The following is a 17,085-nucleotide window of genomic DNA, read 5'->3' on the forward strand; positions in this document are numbered from 1 at the left end:
CCTGAGTTCCACATCAGTAACGAAGTGTAACTGATGAACCAAGAAGATAAGGCTACCTTTACGGAAAAACGGGAAAGGGTCTAAAAACAGATATTCCTTTTAACAATGGGAAAATATCTGGAGAAAAGCCAAAGCCTCATTTATTTGTGTAGCCATTAGGGAAGAATGTATTATATGTATGGTTGCCATACTAAGAATTTGAAAAAGAAAATGAACAACCAAAAACTGTTTAAACAAAAACCCCTATCTTTAAAGGTAGCATATAGCATTTACATTAAGGTTTCAAAATGCTTATATGGATGGTTTGCGGATGTTTATAGTGAGAAACACAAAATGTGTATTAGCGTATGAAAGAGAGAGCAAAGTGGGAATTTGGCTTCCTATCACATGATTCAGCAAAGAATTAAATGAGGAGATGGGTATCAATTTTCTGGTGCCAAAAGAAGTGAAGGACAAGGCTACTGGGATTTGCAGCTGGCTGGAGTCAGAATTACGTTGTCTGGTGTAACTCTGTGAGCTTTTGTGTGTTTGTTTCCCTGGGGGCAGGAGCTAGAACCTATTGTGATGTGATAGTCCTTTGCTTCCTGGAAGCAGCAGATCTCCCACCCACTGACCAATTGCCTCAACAAAACGGAGCAGACGAGTCAGCTACTTCCTCAAATCTCCTGGGTCAGCCAATGAGTGGTGTGATAAAAAAACTTCCATTACAGTCCCTAGGGACTCAGCTTTAACACAACTTCAGCAGAGGGATAGTGGGGCAGCCAGAGAGCAGAAGTGGAAACCAGAGGGAGGTAAGGACAGGAGTAACAGATTCCCCGGGTCTTGTGAGGTTTCCCAGCATTTGGGCAGCCCAGGGTCACATGAAATTGGCAAATTCAGGCACAGTTAATGATTGACTCCACCTGTATGGCATCTGGAGTTTTTATTGTATTGTAGGATGAAATAGGCCAATGTGTAGGCAGAACTTGATGGCAATAGCAAGTACTCACTATAGCTACTTCTACTCACTAGCAAGTAGTCACTACTCTACTTCTGCATCTGTTGGGGGATGTACATGTCCCACACTCTTGTAAAATGATAACTTCCTGGACTTCTGAGTTAGCAGAGTCTAATTTTTACCCTGACAGAGCAATGAAATTCCAAGAGTCCCAGGTCTGTAATTTAGCAATAATGATGAAGCCCGTAAATCACAGCTTTGTTTAAGTAGGACCTGGTTAGGTCACATCTCTTAAAGATAAATGAATAGGAAAGATGAAAGTGGATTCAGCAGAGAATGATTATCTTTGACCACATATTATCAGCAAGACTGCCTTATGCCTTTAAATTTCGGTTAATTATGGTTTTCTCCAACAATATCCAATTACATGACGAATAACCTTGGCGTCTAAGGCAGGAACCTCTGATATGCGTCACTTCTTACCTCAAGAAGACTGTTTATCAGAGTTATCAGTGCTAGCTGCTGAAAACTCAGCCTGCTATTGTTGCATTCTCATTCAGAGCACGCTGTCTTCCAAAACATCCGAGCAGACCTGACAGACTGACGGCTGGGAGTACTTTGACATACTCTACCAGAGGGAACTCCTGGGGGGAATAAGCTGACTGCATTCATTGCACTTCTTTCTTTATAGTGTGTGATAATGTAGCTGAGGAATGCAGGGGCAGGCTCTCCTGTGAGAGCCAAAGCAGCAAATACATATAGGAAATCTTCAGTGCATATTTCTGATTTGCACTGATTTCATTCCAGGTTCTTGTTAATACCAGGAGTTGCAAAGTATAAAAGCTGAAATGTCTTGCACTGGGAAAAAAAAATGCTTTTTATATACTGGGATCAATCACTTTCAAATACAGTGAAACATTACATTTCTGATTAGCCCTAGATCTCATAAGTAATAAAGACTGAAAATTGTTGTTATAACAGCAGGTGTTATCATTAAAATGCTTCCTAAGAATGGATTAGAAGATAACGTGAATGAAGTTTGTCCAGAAACATTTTGTACTGCGTTAGAATAAAAACAGTTTTATAGAGTGGAAAAACAAGGCATGAATTTCCTGACAGAAGTGTTTGGGATATTCTTTAATAGAAACAGTTATTTGATATGTTATTTATGTAGCAATTTAGCTATATAATGTGCAAATTATCTGGGGATTTGCATTTAATATATTTAAATCTGGTTTAAATTTTGGGTTATTACTTTAAAAACATCTACTGCTAGAAAGAAAAATTATCTTCCCAGCCCTTTGCCAGAAAAAGAGAAGCTTTTAACTAATGGCTAATAAAACTTCTATTAATAATTGAAGACTGTTGATGATCAGTAGCATTCTACAGCTGCCATGTGTGGTTATTGCAGATGAGACTTATCTGGCTGTTTCTTACTGAATGTGAAAGCATGCAATAGGCCATCAGGATATTAAGGACTAGATCCAAAAAATGTTCCTGAAATGGGACTTAGGAATTCCTGATAGGACTTTGTGCTTAAATCCAAGGGTAAGACCCTGCAAATTCCCCCTTAGCTTTTGTTTGACACTGAAAATGCTTCATCATTGTGCCTGTTACAAATTTCTTTTTTGCTTGGGTGCTTTTAACCATAAAACCCAGTAGGTGTCTGAAAGATCTGAGTATAAGTATGCTCAGAAACACCTCAAATTGGGGCAGATCTCAGAAAACACTGCTGTTTTCCTGTTTGCATCCTACTTGCATCAGACATGAAGCATTCATCTATCAGACTCTACTTGTGTTCAGTCCAGTCTGGCTGGTGCATACCAGGTACAAGTTGCAGCTCATCACAGACTCCAGTGGTGGCCATTACAAAATATGATCAGGGAAAAAAAAAACAAACCTTCTATATATAAAAAGATGTTCCCTTTATATAATAATAAAACTGCACATGGAATTTACATAGTAGTTAAGCATTTTCAAGCACAAATACAGGCTGGGTAGAGAATGGATTGAGAGAAGCCCTGAGGAGAAGGACTTTGGGGTTTTGGTTGATGAGGAGCTCAACATGAGCCGGCAATGTGTGCTTACAGCCCAGAAAGCCAATTGTATCCTGGGCTGCATAAAAGGAGCGTGGCGAGCAGGTCAAGGGAGGTGATTCCCCACCTCTGCTCTGCTGCTGTGAGACTCCACCTAGAATACTGCATCCAGGTTTGGGGCCTGCAGCACAAGGACGTGGATGCTATTAGGACAGGTCCAGAGAGGGGCCACAAAGACGATCAAGGGGCTGGAGCACATCTCCTATGAAGGCAGGCCAAGGGAGTTTGGGTTGTTCAGCCTGGAGAATAAAAGGCTCTGGGGAGGCCTTACTGCGGCCTTCCAGTGCCTAAAGGGGGCCTACGGGAAAGCTGAGGAGGGACTCTTTGTCAGGCAGTGTTGTGATAGGACAAGGGGAAATGGTTTTAAACTAAAAGAGGTGAGATTTAGTATAGATATTAGGAAGAAATTCTTTACTCTTAGAGTGGAGAGGCCCTGGCACAGGTTGCCCAGAGAAGCTGTGGATGCCCCATCCCTGGAAGTGCTCAAGGCCAGGTTGGATAGAGCTTTGAGCAACCTGGCATAGTGGTAGATGTCTCTGCCCGTGGCAAGGGGGTTGGAATTATATGGCCTTTAAGGTCTTTTCCAACCCAAACCACTCTATTCTATGATTTTCATGAGTTATCCATAAAATGAGGAGGGACAGATTCAATTTCATTGTCTGCCTGAGGCAATGCTTCTTCCACAGCTTGTAGCTCCCACCAAAATGCCTTATCTGCAGCATGAGGTGAGCTGAGCAGGACCACCCTGTCTGCTCCCTGCTGATGTTGTGCCATTGTGTAAAATAAATTCAAAGTTTGTGGTGTATGTACGTGTAAGTGTGTGAAGACTGTAGTGTCACAGTTGTGATGTGGGAGAATGGGTATCTCATCTGTACTTCACAGGCTGCTCTTGCATTTCTTTACATGACTTTATGGGGACTCCAGGTTCAGAGACCATAGTGTAGAAATGCTTCTTCAGTAGCATGGAATTTTAATTGGAACAGATTATGCTGTAATTTTAAAAAAATAATTTATTTTTGTCTTTTAAAGTGATTATTTATTTATTTTCAATTTAGACTGGATTTACAGTAACTCTCTGTGGCTTAACAGTCGGTCAAGTGCTTGTGAGCCAAATGAAATGCAGGAGTGAGGGTCCTCAAGTGAACACGGACAGTTTGTCATTAGTTTCCTCATATTCTTTCTCTAACTGGCCGATAAGCTATATGCAGATGCTTGCAAAGCCCTACTGTGACTAGAGTGACTGTTTCAATACTTGGTAACTATAGAAGACAGAACCTGCCAATTCCCCATTCCAGTTTTGCCACTTTACTTAGTGGATACATATTTGAGCTTACCCTTTGAATTGACATTTGCATGTCTCAGACACGCTGGGACTTAGAGAAAAATTGACGTGATATTTCCCCTAGGAGAAATTACAAATATCTTGCCACAAAGTCTTGCATTATATACCAGCCAAGATCTTAGGGTAGCTTTATGCGGGTAGGGGAAAATGCAGATAAAAACTGTTCTATCAAGACAGATACACTCATTTTGATGGCCTGGCTTTGGGAAAACTGATTAAAAACAACCTATTTTTTTATTATAATTAAAGGGTAACTGTCAAGTGTTCATGCAGCAGCACTCACAGGAACATGGGAGCAGCTGTTGCATTGGCCAATTGAAGAGGGGGTAGGATGACTAAAACCCTCCTTCATTCTTGTCCCTTGCCCAATTTAATCTGATTTAGAATGATGTGTTGCGACACATTGCACCAAGAACTAAAGAGAACGAAAGACCAAGTTACTTATTTTACAGCTGAAGAAGTCCTTTTTTAGAGTGTCATAATAGCTGCTTTCACAAAATATATACCACAGCATCATCAGTGAGCACAGGGAGTTAAGAGCAAAGTTTTTATCTTGTCTAGCAGCCAGCTCCTCCATCAGCAGGACACTCACAAACAACACAATAGCACTGACCTAGCATTGATGTGGGCACTTTCTAAATCAACTCCATCATTCCCATTATGTCATCCATGTCCATGTGTTAACTCCATCTTACTTAATGTCAGGTAAATTATTACCATAAAGCTGGGTCACTGCATTTGCATAAAGATCCAACCTACTAGATCTCTGTGAACGAGCTCAAACAAGAAATTAGGTAGAAAACTGAATTTTTGGCTATGAAATATTTTTTTGTCAAAAAGTTTCTGAATTCTGCAGGGATTGTTTCTATTGTTTAGAGAAAGTTAGTGCTCATTTTCTCCCACAAACAAAATTTCAGTTGCCACCTGGTAAATTTTGACTCAGAGATGCAGTAGGAATTCCTCAGGTGAACTTTAGCATGTCTATGTCATTATCCTGTTTTCCTCTGTGACTGACATGATTCAGCCAAGCTGTTCTTGCTGTGAGGTGTCACCAGGGGCTCCTGTCATATGCTGGAGTAACTCATTGACAGACATGGTGATGCACATCCCACATAAAAGACCAAAGTATACAGTCCTTCAGTGACCACATCTGTAAAATGCCATAGCACTCTTCTGAGTCTGAAGCTAGTTACTGGCTAAAGGTTTTTCACTAGAAGTTGTTGCATTTCGCTCTCAAATTTTCATCTTTTACTGTAGTGTAATTACACAATCCAATTTCAAGAAGACAGTTTTTGTCAAATATTTCTGAAGAAACTTTCTCCAGCCAGCTTAGACATGTATTCATTATCAAAGGCAAGTGAGTTTTTGAGTAGAAGAGAAGCAGGGATAGGGGGAGGAGAAATAAAGACAGGAGCTGAATTGTGGGCTGTGCTTATGTGGACCTGTCCTTCTGGTGTTGCTCCTACCGAGGGATTTAAATGTGTCCATAATAGGAGATCCTGCAACACATCTCACTACTTTTCAGGCAGTTTCAGAAAGAATACAAAAAACAGATGGATGAAGGTGCTAGTAGTTCAGTAATTCCTACAGATGATCTTTCCATGTCGAGGAAGAAGCTTTCTGGCAGGACAGTATTAGAGGGATTTATACTGTTCCCTCTTCAGAGCCTGTTTTGCAGAGGGAGGGCTTGAATCTGCACAGCTGCCAGCCTAAAACCTTTCTAGATTTACTACTGGAAATTCACTTAAAATTAAACATCAGCAACGCCCTCCCCAACACAGATTAAGAACAAAAAATGTCAAGGAGGAAATGTTCAGGCTAAAGAGAGAATTGTGGTGCTTCTGATTAAAAACAAAATCAAACTCTCCCCCATCCCATCGTAGGATTTCAAAAAGCTTTCCAGCACACATCTGCCTTCAGTTTCCTCTTTGTTTATTCAGTCATCAATTATCAAGAGACTTTTTGTTTTGTCTCAATGAGCTGCACAATTTGAAGCAACTGTGGTATCTAAGATGGTTCTGCTTAAACCAAACACAGATTCTTTCATGGCACAGAGAAACTGGATTGGATTAAAATAAAAAATATCCAAAAACAACAGAATTTTCTCTCCAAACTGTTCTGAGGGTTATTATAATGTCATTTTCCCCCGTGAAACAAATAATACACAGACTTCAAACGCCCTGAGTGCTGCTCTCAAAAAACAGAAAATAAATGAGATTAGACATCATGATTTATGATGCTTCCATTCCTTCTTTTTAAGAAAAGGGAAATATGTTAATAATTAAAGTCACATGAATTTGGATTCTTTTGGCTTCTAAAATATTGTGACATGCACTTGCCTAGGGAACCCTTTAGGACAAATGTACAATGACAGCAATTGCACTTGCATCTTAGAAATGGTAGCTCCCTGGACGTGTTATTACCTCTGATTGAACCAGTGGATTAATGCCTGTGTTATGCTCTCTGCTGATAGGAAGAAATTACAATGGAGCATCTGCCCATTCATCTTCCTTTTCCAGCAGAGCTCTGTCAGTGACTGCTATTGATGCTGCATCGTGTAGCTACTGAGAACTCAAATAATTTGTTCTACCCCTTAGCTTACTTTCTTATCCTCCCAACTCCTTCCATAATTTTATTTGAACATTAACAGAATGTCCGGATGTATTGGCAACTTGACCTGAGGTTTCTGTAGCAAAGCAAGATAATACCAATTTAACTATGATTTTGTTGCATGGCAGATGCTGACCCAAGTCTGTAAATATGAAATTGTGGAAACCAGTAGGTAAAAACATTAGGTTCCATTAGAAAATCCTTTCAGGGCTGTTAGAACTAAGGGAGGTACATTTTCTGTCTTTTTCTTAGACAAACAATGACCTGTCTCTTGATAAATGCCTGTCTCAATGATCAAAGTGCCAGCACATGCTGGGACTTGATGAAGTGCCCAGTCATGTACCTTAACTATAAATTTGTCTTTCTACTTCTGCAACAACCTGAAACACAGTTCATGGAGCGAAAATACAGAAGCTTCCTTTAAAGATGATGTCAATGATTTCAAATAGTACTTAATAACAACAACAGGACAAAAATACTTATATCTATAGGACCTATCTTTACCTACTGTAATCTAACTGGCTGAAAGACACTCAAAATAAATCTCTCTTCTTCTATCATCATGATAATATATTTCTTGTTATATAATGCTATATGATTTTGATGTCAGGATATTACCATCACTATTTTCAGATCATTAGTCCTTGCTTTCTTTCAAGAAATTTCTACTTATAAAGTGTATGATGCTAGCATTTCTGAGTTCTTTTCATTAACACTGTTTGTTTTATATATATATCTATATATATAAAAGATGCTACAATATTAATTTACATCTTGTATATGCATGAATAAAATGTGAGGATTTCATTAATTAATGTCAATAAACAAAGGCCTGGAATATTATTAATTCATCTGAATTAAGTGTTAAATCAGATTTGCTCTGTATTCATCTATAAACTTGGTGTGAAATCCTGACTTAGAGTTAAAAGGCATTTTACCTTATGTTTTAGTAATGATAGCATTTCACATTGTATTAAATCACATTTGCCATTCCTCATGAACTTGTCCTCATTTCAGAGTATAAGAAACACCTATATAAGGTTCTAGGTTGCATGCACAAATTGATGGCATGCATACTGGAAGCAGGTAAGCAATCTCCAGGAAAACACATGCTTGAAACCCATTTAAATTACAATTTATCTACATTCGTTGCATTTTCAGTTAAACCATAACTGAATGGACTGAATGGTCCTGAAAGAACTGTGGTTGGTTACAGAAATCTGTGTATTAGAGCAGCCAAGGGGTTAGAGTTATAACTGGTGTTGACTCTGGCAAGGTTCATAGAAGCAAGCAGAACAACACAAGAGCAGAGTCAAACAGCTGGTGCTGAAGACCCAATGTCTGCACTATATATGGTTTGGAGGATTTAGTTTGGCCTATTTCTAACATATTCCCATGGACTGACCAGCAGCTAGAATGCACTAGAAGTGCTCCTAGAGCATGTGGCTTGCTTTATTTCACGTGAAAGGAGTCCATTTTGTGCATTCAGAGACTGCTTCACAATAGAAACAAAAGGCTGAAGTAAATTGGGCTAACATTGAAAACACAAATGTAGAGACACCGTCTACAACAGGCTATGGAGTACCATCCTTAGAAATGTTTCCATGGGATAACATTTGCATTTAAAATGGTGTGAAAATCAAAAACATATTTTACATGTTATTGGCTGAATTCAGTCTTCACATCCAAACATTCTGTGACACTGTTGAGTTTTCTACTCACAGGACAGCGTGACCATCAGGCCAATTTACACGACTCAGAGTTATGAAAAGTCTTTTATCATGCTTTCCACTTACTTTATTCAACTAAAATTCAGGAGCTATTCAGATGTCAGGGGAGATCCTACAGCTATGTCACAGAAGAGAAGGAGAAATTAAGACTTCAGAAAAGCAATGAGAAAAAAATAATTCAATAAATGAATACAATTTGCTATCTACATTACTACAAATATGCTGAAAACTTAGAAACTTCCTTAGCAGTTCGCAGGGAGAAACAGGCACTCTTTCAGCAGGATTCCTCGAACCAGTTTTAGACATCTGCTTTGCAATGAGCCGAGTGTTAAGGAAGTTTGTTTCTATTCTTTCTGACCACAGAAGGGAAGATCAGATGCTGGCTGTAGAATTTTTTTTATTATTATTATTTTTTATAGATTAGTCAGATGACAACTATCCCAACCATCTTTAGCATTATTTCATATGTATAGTGAGAGGAATGCCCTATAAGGGAAATAAAGTGGTACTCTCCAAAGTCTTCTGCAAGAAATACAGTAATCTCTTGACATGGACATTTGAGATTCAGAAATTCCATTTCTTGTTGCTAAATCAAGTTCTCATAATATTCAGAGTCACACTCCATGATTTCATGAGCCCAGAGCCTTAAGTATTTGTATCAGATCAGGGCTTGAGCAAGCACAGTGCTAGACACTGTGACTGATCCGTGCACTGGAACATTTTTCAGCCTACGCATATTTTGGCTTCAGTAAGAATATGTAAATACTTGCTTAAGTAGTTTGATGATCAAGGGATGATCTAAGAGATCAACTTAAAGCTTTGAGGAATATGACATGCATAGGAAAGAAACAGATATAGATTAGAAATTATAATTTTATAAAACAGAGAAAGGAAGCTAAAGACAACAAGGAAAGCTAGCTACCTAGCTAGCAAGGCCAAAGAACATCAGGCATTTGATTTTGTAGTTTTTTCTTTATGATATTAAAGGTGAAAAAAAATGCTACAAATAATATACTCCCTGTTCTTAGCAAGAATGATAAAATTATTAACAGCATTTCAGAACAGCAAATTTGTTTATGTCCAAGATACGATGAGACATTTTTTATAAAACAGAGCAGAGAATAGTATGGGAAAATGTATTCTCAAGCTGAGAAACTTGCAAACATTTAAAGCCAGGGACTGATAGCTTGCGAGCACAGGAACTCCACGGCTTTCTCAGGCATAAATCACTCTTACTAAGGGTAGCTACCTAGTAATCTGTAGGAAATTGCACAGACTGTGAAATTACAAGGTATCACGAAGTAATAATTAAAGAAACAAAGATTAATTGCTAGAGATGAATTCAAACCACAAAGTACAAATTTGAACAATTTAAATGAAAGTTTGGAAATCCTACATTTGGACATATCATTATACCTATGCTATCATAAAGGCATAGCTGGTTGCAAAACTGTGGTAAGTGTTTTACTTTCCAGTTTGGTCCCATTAACATCTCTAAATTGTTTCTTACCCACTTTCCCATTTTGTGAGAGAGAATTATTACACCAATATTAGTCACAGCACTTTTCTGTACAACACGTACTTCGGGTGAACACATCCCACTCATAACAGTTTGGACAAAGAAGATGGGAAGTTACGTGAATGCAGTCCATGTTTAGGCACAAGGTTAGGCATGAGAAAAAATCAAACTGTGAGGCAGCAGACTGAATAGGCACTTGAAATCTTTTTTCCAACAGGGGATAAGCAGTAACTCATGTGACAAATACCATGAAATAAGATACGAGATAATCAAGCAACTGTTTCTCTACTCTATCTAAGTGTCTATTAAAAAAAAAAAAAAAGTAAGGGAGGGGGTCTGGGAAGCAAAACCTGGGATTTACTTGTGTTACGTGTATGTGCTCCCCCAGGCAGAGTGCTAGTCATAGGTTTATTTGCTATCCTCCTGGAGCTATACCCATCATTTTTCACTGTGTGGGGTCAATAGGTAGAACAGTAGAACAGACAGTGCCTAACCCCAGGCTGTGTTGCCTTTAGCTCGGTGTACCCACCAAATAAAAAAGTGGGTGCTGTGTTTTTTTGGGGTGTTTTTAGTTTTGTGATCATTCCTTCAGCTTTAGTATCTCAACTGAATCCGCTGGTTCCCATGAATGGCTTCTGTAGATGTAAGCAGCAGAGCAACTCTCCATTTTAGAGAAGGCCATAGTGGTATGTTTGCACCATAAAGTCAGTGTCAAATCCTAATGTGTGACTTCCTTATTACTGTGTTCCCTCCAGGTCCCCTGACACCCCCATTTCTTTCCTGTACCAAGCTCAGACATAGGACAAATCTGTAACTGTTCAAGTTAGTATTTAAGTGATAGGGGAAAAAATACATTTAGAAAAGTGTTTTATATGCCTACACAAAATGCCAATGTCAGTTTTTGTCTCCTTCAGTACCCTTGTGAAAAGTGTAATACTGTCAAGACAAGTGGTTTCAGTCTGACCTGATTTACAGGACAGGACAGGATAAACAGGTGATCACTGTCACTCAGCTAACAGGCTATGTAGTTACCTAAAATAGTAATTAAATCAAAATTACTGCAATACTGACATGGTATTAGAAAACTTAAAAAAATATTCTAAGGACATCAGAAATTTCAATTTATTTTATCTGTATATTTTTTTTTTATAATCTCTTAACCAAGTTAATCAAATTGTCATGAAACTAGAAGATGGGTTTGATATTTACATTCTTTGTGGTGTGGGGCATAAAACTCATGATAAATAAAGGCAAAGAGTTCCTACTTGTTTAGCATGAAACCACAACACGGTGATGAAGCGGCACCATGACAGCATGTGTACACTGTCAACTCCTTGACAAAAGAGTCTCTGTTGCAGCCTCGTGCCCACCAGTTTGCCGCTTTCTGTCTCCAAGCTACTCTCAAACGTAGGCAGCCTGGCATCTGGACTGGGGCCTTCCAGACAAGGCACAGGCTGACGCACACAGCCTTTAGCCTCCTCTGCACCACTGCGGTGAACAAATAATGAGTGCTCTTGAAGAAAGCAGGTGAGACTCAGAAAGTACTGCATTTCAGGAAGAGACAGTCAACCGGGGAGGAGGCCTAAAGTGAAGTGGCACGGAGGAGCAGTTAGGCTCTATTTTGATGGTAGTAAGGTTACAGAGATACCACCTTTTGAATGTGTTTACAAACGTAATTGCTGGATCATGAGTTAAGTGTTATTTTTAAGTGTGTTTATACACTGCAATGATATTTGACAATCTCTAACTTTTGTCTATTTGACTGAGGAAGAACTACAGTTCCAGAGATCTTACATACACCATACTGTTCTCATCCTAATAAATTGCTGGTAGAGAGACTTTCCTTGGCAGTTACAGTACAAAATACAAGTGAAGAGCTCTTCGCATGGGCTTTTATGTTTACTTCTGAATTTATCTACATTAACAAGATACCAAAAAGAGACATAGTGTTTATCTTTCTGTACATATTCACACCATTGCTTTACAGTGGAAAAAATTTCTTCCATTCATTCTGTGTTGAAAACTGCTCATGGAATAGGAACCTATCTTCTTGTAGCAGACATCCTAAGCCTCCCCCCTCCCACTACCATAAAGTTCTGAGTAATCCCAATGGGCATCTTAGCAACAAATACAGATTTCTTGCTAGTCAGAGAAGATTTGAGGCCTTTTTCCTGTAACATATTTCAATTTTACAACGATTAATTCATGTGCTTATTCTCATGTCATTTGCGTAGACAGTATACTTAGTCTGCATAAGGTCAAGTGCACGTGTAAGTCTTCAAATGACTGGGTTATAAATAGTTGGTGTATTTGGCTATTTAGAACACCATTGGTCATGAATGCCTATCAGTTTCAGCAGAAGTTTTGCATGTACAAGAGATATAGGGTCACATTTCACATTGTGTCGGTGAGGACTACAGAAAGCTTTCAAAGCTGTAAACTTTGACCATTGCAGAACCATTTGACTAGCTGTCTCATTTCTTTTTCTCCCTCTGTTTCAAGGTGAATTGACACATTAACTATTAAAAGATTTAATTTTTCCACCCAGTAATATGGTTACTCACCTCACCTGATTAGGTTTCTCAAAGCAAATATAAATAGCTTTTTTTTTTTTTTTTTTTTTTTTTCCCCAGCAAAGGTGAGTTCAGCAGTTATGTAAGCTAGAGGCCAGCCAGCCAGAGCCTTGCCAGTACCCCTCAGTCCTGGCTTTCAACACAGTTGTTATTCCAGTAACGTCTCTCTCTTAAGCTGCAGATGCCAACTCTGTTCAAATGTGTGGTGGTTTTCTGCTGTGGGCAAAGTGCCACTACCACTGAAGCTGGTTCCATGAAACTCATTTCATGGCCAAATGCTGATTTCTTTATCCATAAGTCTCTTTAGATACTTAATAGATACTTATACTTAATAACAGAAGTATACCAAAAAACGATTTTTAATTTTTTTTTTTTTGGGGGGGGGGTAAGTTGGGCAGAGGAGTTAACAACAAAGCAACAAACTAACAAAGCTATGTTTTAGTAGTCTGGGGAGGAAAAGGTGTTAACCTTCACTTTTTTTTTGGGGGGGGGGGGGGGAGGGGAGAGGGGGTGGAGAGGCAATAGTTTTTTTCTTGGATGAATTTTAAATGGCTATTTGTGGGGAAACTGCTTTTTTTTTTTTTTTTTTTTTTTTTTTTTTTTTTTTTTTCCCAAGCAAGGAATCTGTCTACTTCTGCAAGGATTAATGCTACTCCAAAAGGGAAACAAAACTCATCTACATTATTCCTGTCTGTATGGAATTAACAATAATGAGAAGAAAGCACCTCAACCTTTGCCATGGGGCGTCTGGTAGGTTTATGTGTTCATCTTAATAACTAGCTCCTTAAGGACAGCAATTCACATTTCCCCTGGAAAACCTGCTGTAGACAGCAGAGTTGACTAGCAAGAGACATGACCTCTTCAAAATCTACCCAGTGTTTCAGCGAGAAGCAAAGACCAGATTTGGTAGTGGGTGACTGTTCACTAGAGTAACGTGCTCGTTATGCTTTTATTCTCCATCCCACTTTCTCCATTGCCATCGGTAAGGGTGAATGAGTTAAAACTGATGGGATGATGTAATTTTGTGTTATTATGAGTGCACCTGCCTATTTTCTATATAGCAAATATAAAGATAACTGTCTATTTTATATAAACTGGTATTTGTTTATACACTGAAGTTTGTCTACTAGTTTGCAGACATTTACACAAAATGGAAATATGAGAATACGAGTAGTTAAAAAATAGATTACTAAGTTGGAGTGGTTAATATACTGTCATGTATCAGTGACAAACTGACTTTGACTGAGGTGACCACTATGCTCTGGGAGAGCCATGTGACCTACATTTTTTCTTCTGTATCATAATAGATGGATGTTTTGCAGGCAAGTATGATAGCTGACCACCTCTGTAGGCTATGAATCCATAGGTTAGAAGGCCAGGCAATTTGAAAATCATGTTTATCTCTCAGAAATCTCTCAGACAATCTTTCCCAATGATTATTTCTGGGATACATGCTTCTTGTCCTAAGTTTTGACACCACTCTAAAAGAGGCATGGCATTAGAGCAAAAAAGGACAGAGTACAGCAGGACTAAGAGCAAAATGCAAAATTACCACAGACACTGTAAGACAAGTTTCACATAGACACCACAATGTAAGTTTCATCATTCTAAAATATTTCAGAATGAGCAGCGTCCTTCTGTACCAATCCTAGAGACTGACAAAGTTAAGTTGCCTTAACTTTGGATTCTTCCAAACTAGTATGCAATTCTTCTCATCAGAGTTAATTAGCTTAGGCATCCAACCAGCAATTTTCACAGAAAACTAACCCAATTATCTCTGCATGATACGTCATTGGGTCATGCCTGAGCCCAGAAAATGTTTGTCTACATATGGGAAAAATTTACTGCAGGTTGTGCCATTGAAAACAACAGTGGGCCCTCCAGGGAGAGGAATAGTTCCCTTCTGCCCTTCACAGTATGAATATCTGAACTAATAACCACATAGAGAATATCCTGCTATTTTCCCATTTATTTATTTATTTATTTGTTTATTTGCCAATTACCATTAAAAAAATAAAATCAAAATCATTACAAGTAAGAGGCATGAGGAGCACAGGGTTCTAACTTCCAGAATGCAGAATAAAGCAAAAGATTTTTAACATCCATTTCAGAATTATCTAGCAATTTTGTCATGGTAAAGCAACCTCACTAACTTGATAACCACTCCAATTTTAGCAGAATGGTGCAGATTTTCTACCTTTAATTGGAAATGCTGATGAGTTACTGGAGACTCTGGAGAGACTCAGAGCTTCAAGGGAAACTTCTGACACCACAATTATGGTATTCTTCTGAACTATATTGCTCTAGTCCTTCGGTTTTTCATTACACTTATAAATTTATCCTTTCTGTTCCCAAGAAGGGAGGAAACACTTCTCTTTTTTTTTTTTTTTTTTTTTTAAATGGCAATGGAAATACAGGGAAATGTAAAGACTTTACCAATGCCAAAACCCAGAAATCTGTGATAGTTTAGGATCTGCTAGTTTAGGTCTTCAAAATGCTAAGATGGGCCACTGACCAACTTTCTTCTGCAACAGTTACAAAAGTTGTATTGCTTTAACTAGTACATCATGCAGAAGTGTAAAGAAACATACACCATATAAAGTGTAAAGGGGAGTACATCATATTCTTTAAATACTTGAGTTTTTGTAATTACATTGATACAAACATTTGTATTACATTGATAACAAATATATCCAGGGCATAACATGTAGTCATTATCATCAGGAAGTAGGAATTAAAGCGATCATTTAATTTATTTGTTCAAGTCATTTTTCACACTTGGATTATAAATATCCATCACTCCAATACTAAAAGACAAGACATTAAAGTGATTATTTTGCTCTTAACCTCAGGTGAAGCAATATCAGTTCAGTCCACTGAAAATTTATCTGCTTTCACTGTAGCCATTGTAAGCATTTAGGCATTTCTTCATCTATTATTTCCCATTTTCCAGTGAGAAGATACGAATAGAATAAGACTTTCACTGAAAACCTCTCTTCCTCAGCCTTTATGGAAGAAGAACCTCAATCACATAACCCATGTCAAACCATAATCTCAAGGAATTTGGAATCATGCCTAGTGTTATTCCAAATATCTTTAAATTTGAAGCAAATTCAGAAATAGTAGTGTAAACCAGATATAGACCTTTTCTGACAAAAACAGCTATCACCATTCTAGAATACTGCTTAATAATATACGGTTGCAAGTATGGACTGGTCTTGTGTCAAAGATCCCTGAAGAAATATAGTCAGTGCTCCAGATTCCTGTCTTTCTTTTCGTACAAAATAATTATCCTCTTGCAGCTGCTGGGACATGCCCTTCTAGATTTTTTTCAGTACTGTGTCGCTGTTGCAGTAAATGACAGCATGACGATTTCAGCACATTTCAAAGACCATGCAGTCAACAAAGATACCCCTCTCTGAAGGCATGTTGTGCTTTGTTCATTAGTTATACCCACAGATATTATAATGTCAGCTTTGTGTTGATCAGTGACAAAATTTTTCTTTCATTCTCTTGGAAATTTAATCCCCCTGTAAAATCTGAAATTGGATACTACATGACGCACTCAACACATTGTCTGAGGTCTTTTAGGTTTTCTGGCTCATGCTCTTCCTCACAGAGTTGAGGAGAGGTATCAGCATGGGAGCCCTCTGGCTTTGTGACACTACCAGAACCACACGCATTTCTCTGGCAAATCAAGACAGCGAAGTTAGTTTCCAGCAGCTGCCCTCAGAGCAAATTTAGTTTTTACTTCCCATACCTCTTACAGAGCCAGTTGTCGGGTATTCCCTTGCTCTTAGAATAACCTCAGCTCTGTACATGATTTGGGATACCTTGGGATGAAATAGAATATCCTGTATTATATTGGATACTAAGGTCCTTAATTTATTAGACACTGATGCATAAAATTAGCAGGAGAAATACTTTAAAATACAAGAGATATCACCTCTGAGAAAGTCCCACTAGCTAGTCCCACCTTTAGTATAACCCCTTAGAGTCATTTTACATTCCTAGCAGTTTCCCTATAAAGTATAAATTCTTATTCTTGCACATGTACATACTAAATGACATAGATAAGAATATTTCTATTGGAAACAAGGTCATGTTCTGTTCACTCTTCCTAAACAATAATTTGCACTAAGGACAAACTCCCCAGTTTCAGACCAAGTTGTTATAAAAATGCCGAACCAAATAACAAACCAACTCGTGAAGACTTTCATCTGTAGGCAATTTTTTTTTCTTCTTGATCTCTCTCTCTTTTTTTTTTTCCTTCATTTT

At 38.3% G+C, this 17,085-nt stretch overlaps 2 protein-coding genes across 5 annotated transcripts in view; one reads left to right on the forward strand and one right to left on the reverse strand.

Annotated features, from left to right (window-relative positions):
- PDE7B (phosphodiesterase 7B) overlaps positions 1-17,085 on the reverse strand; it is a 179,502-nt gene that overhangs the window by 100,793 nt on the left and 61,624 nt on the right. The gene's annotated exons all lie outside the window — the stretch shown is intronic.
- The window catches only part of LOC308192145 (uncharacterized protein), a gene marked incomplete at its 5' end in the record, with an annotated part of 94,789 nt that overhangs the window by 16,075 nt on the left and 61,629 nt on the right, over positions 1-17,085 (forward strand). For 3 of the 4 annotated variants that reach the window (XM_080585404.1, XM_080585401.1, XM_080585402.1), the window contains one exon: positions 1-17,085. This exon is cut by the window's left edge; it is cut by the window's right edge. The other variant, XM_080585403.1, reaches the window with a different exon arrangement.

Source organism: Anser brachyrhynchus, assembly GCF_964034855.1.
Source record: "Anser brachyrhynchus genome assembly, chromosome: 3".
Taxonomy (NCBI): Eukaryota; Metazoa; Chordata; class Aves; order Anseriformes; family Anatidae; genus Anser; species Anser brachyrhynchus.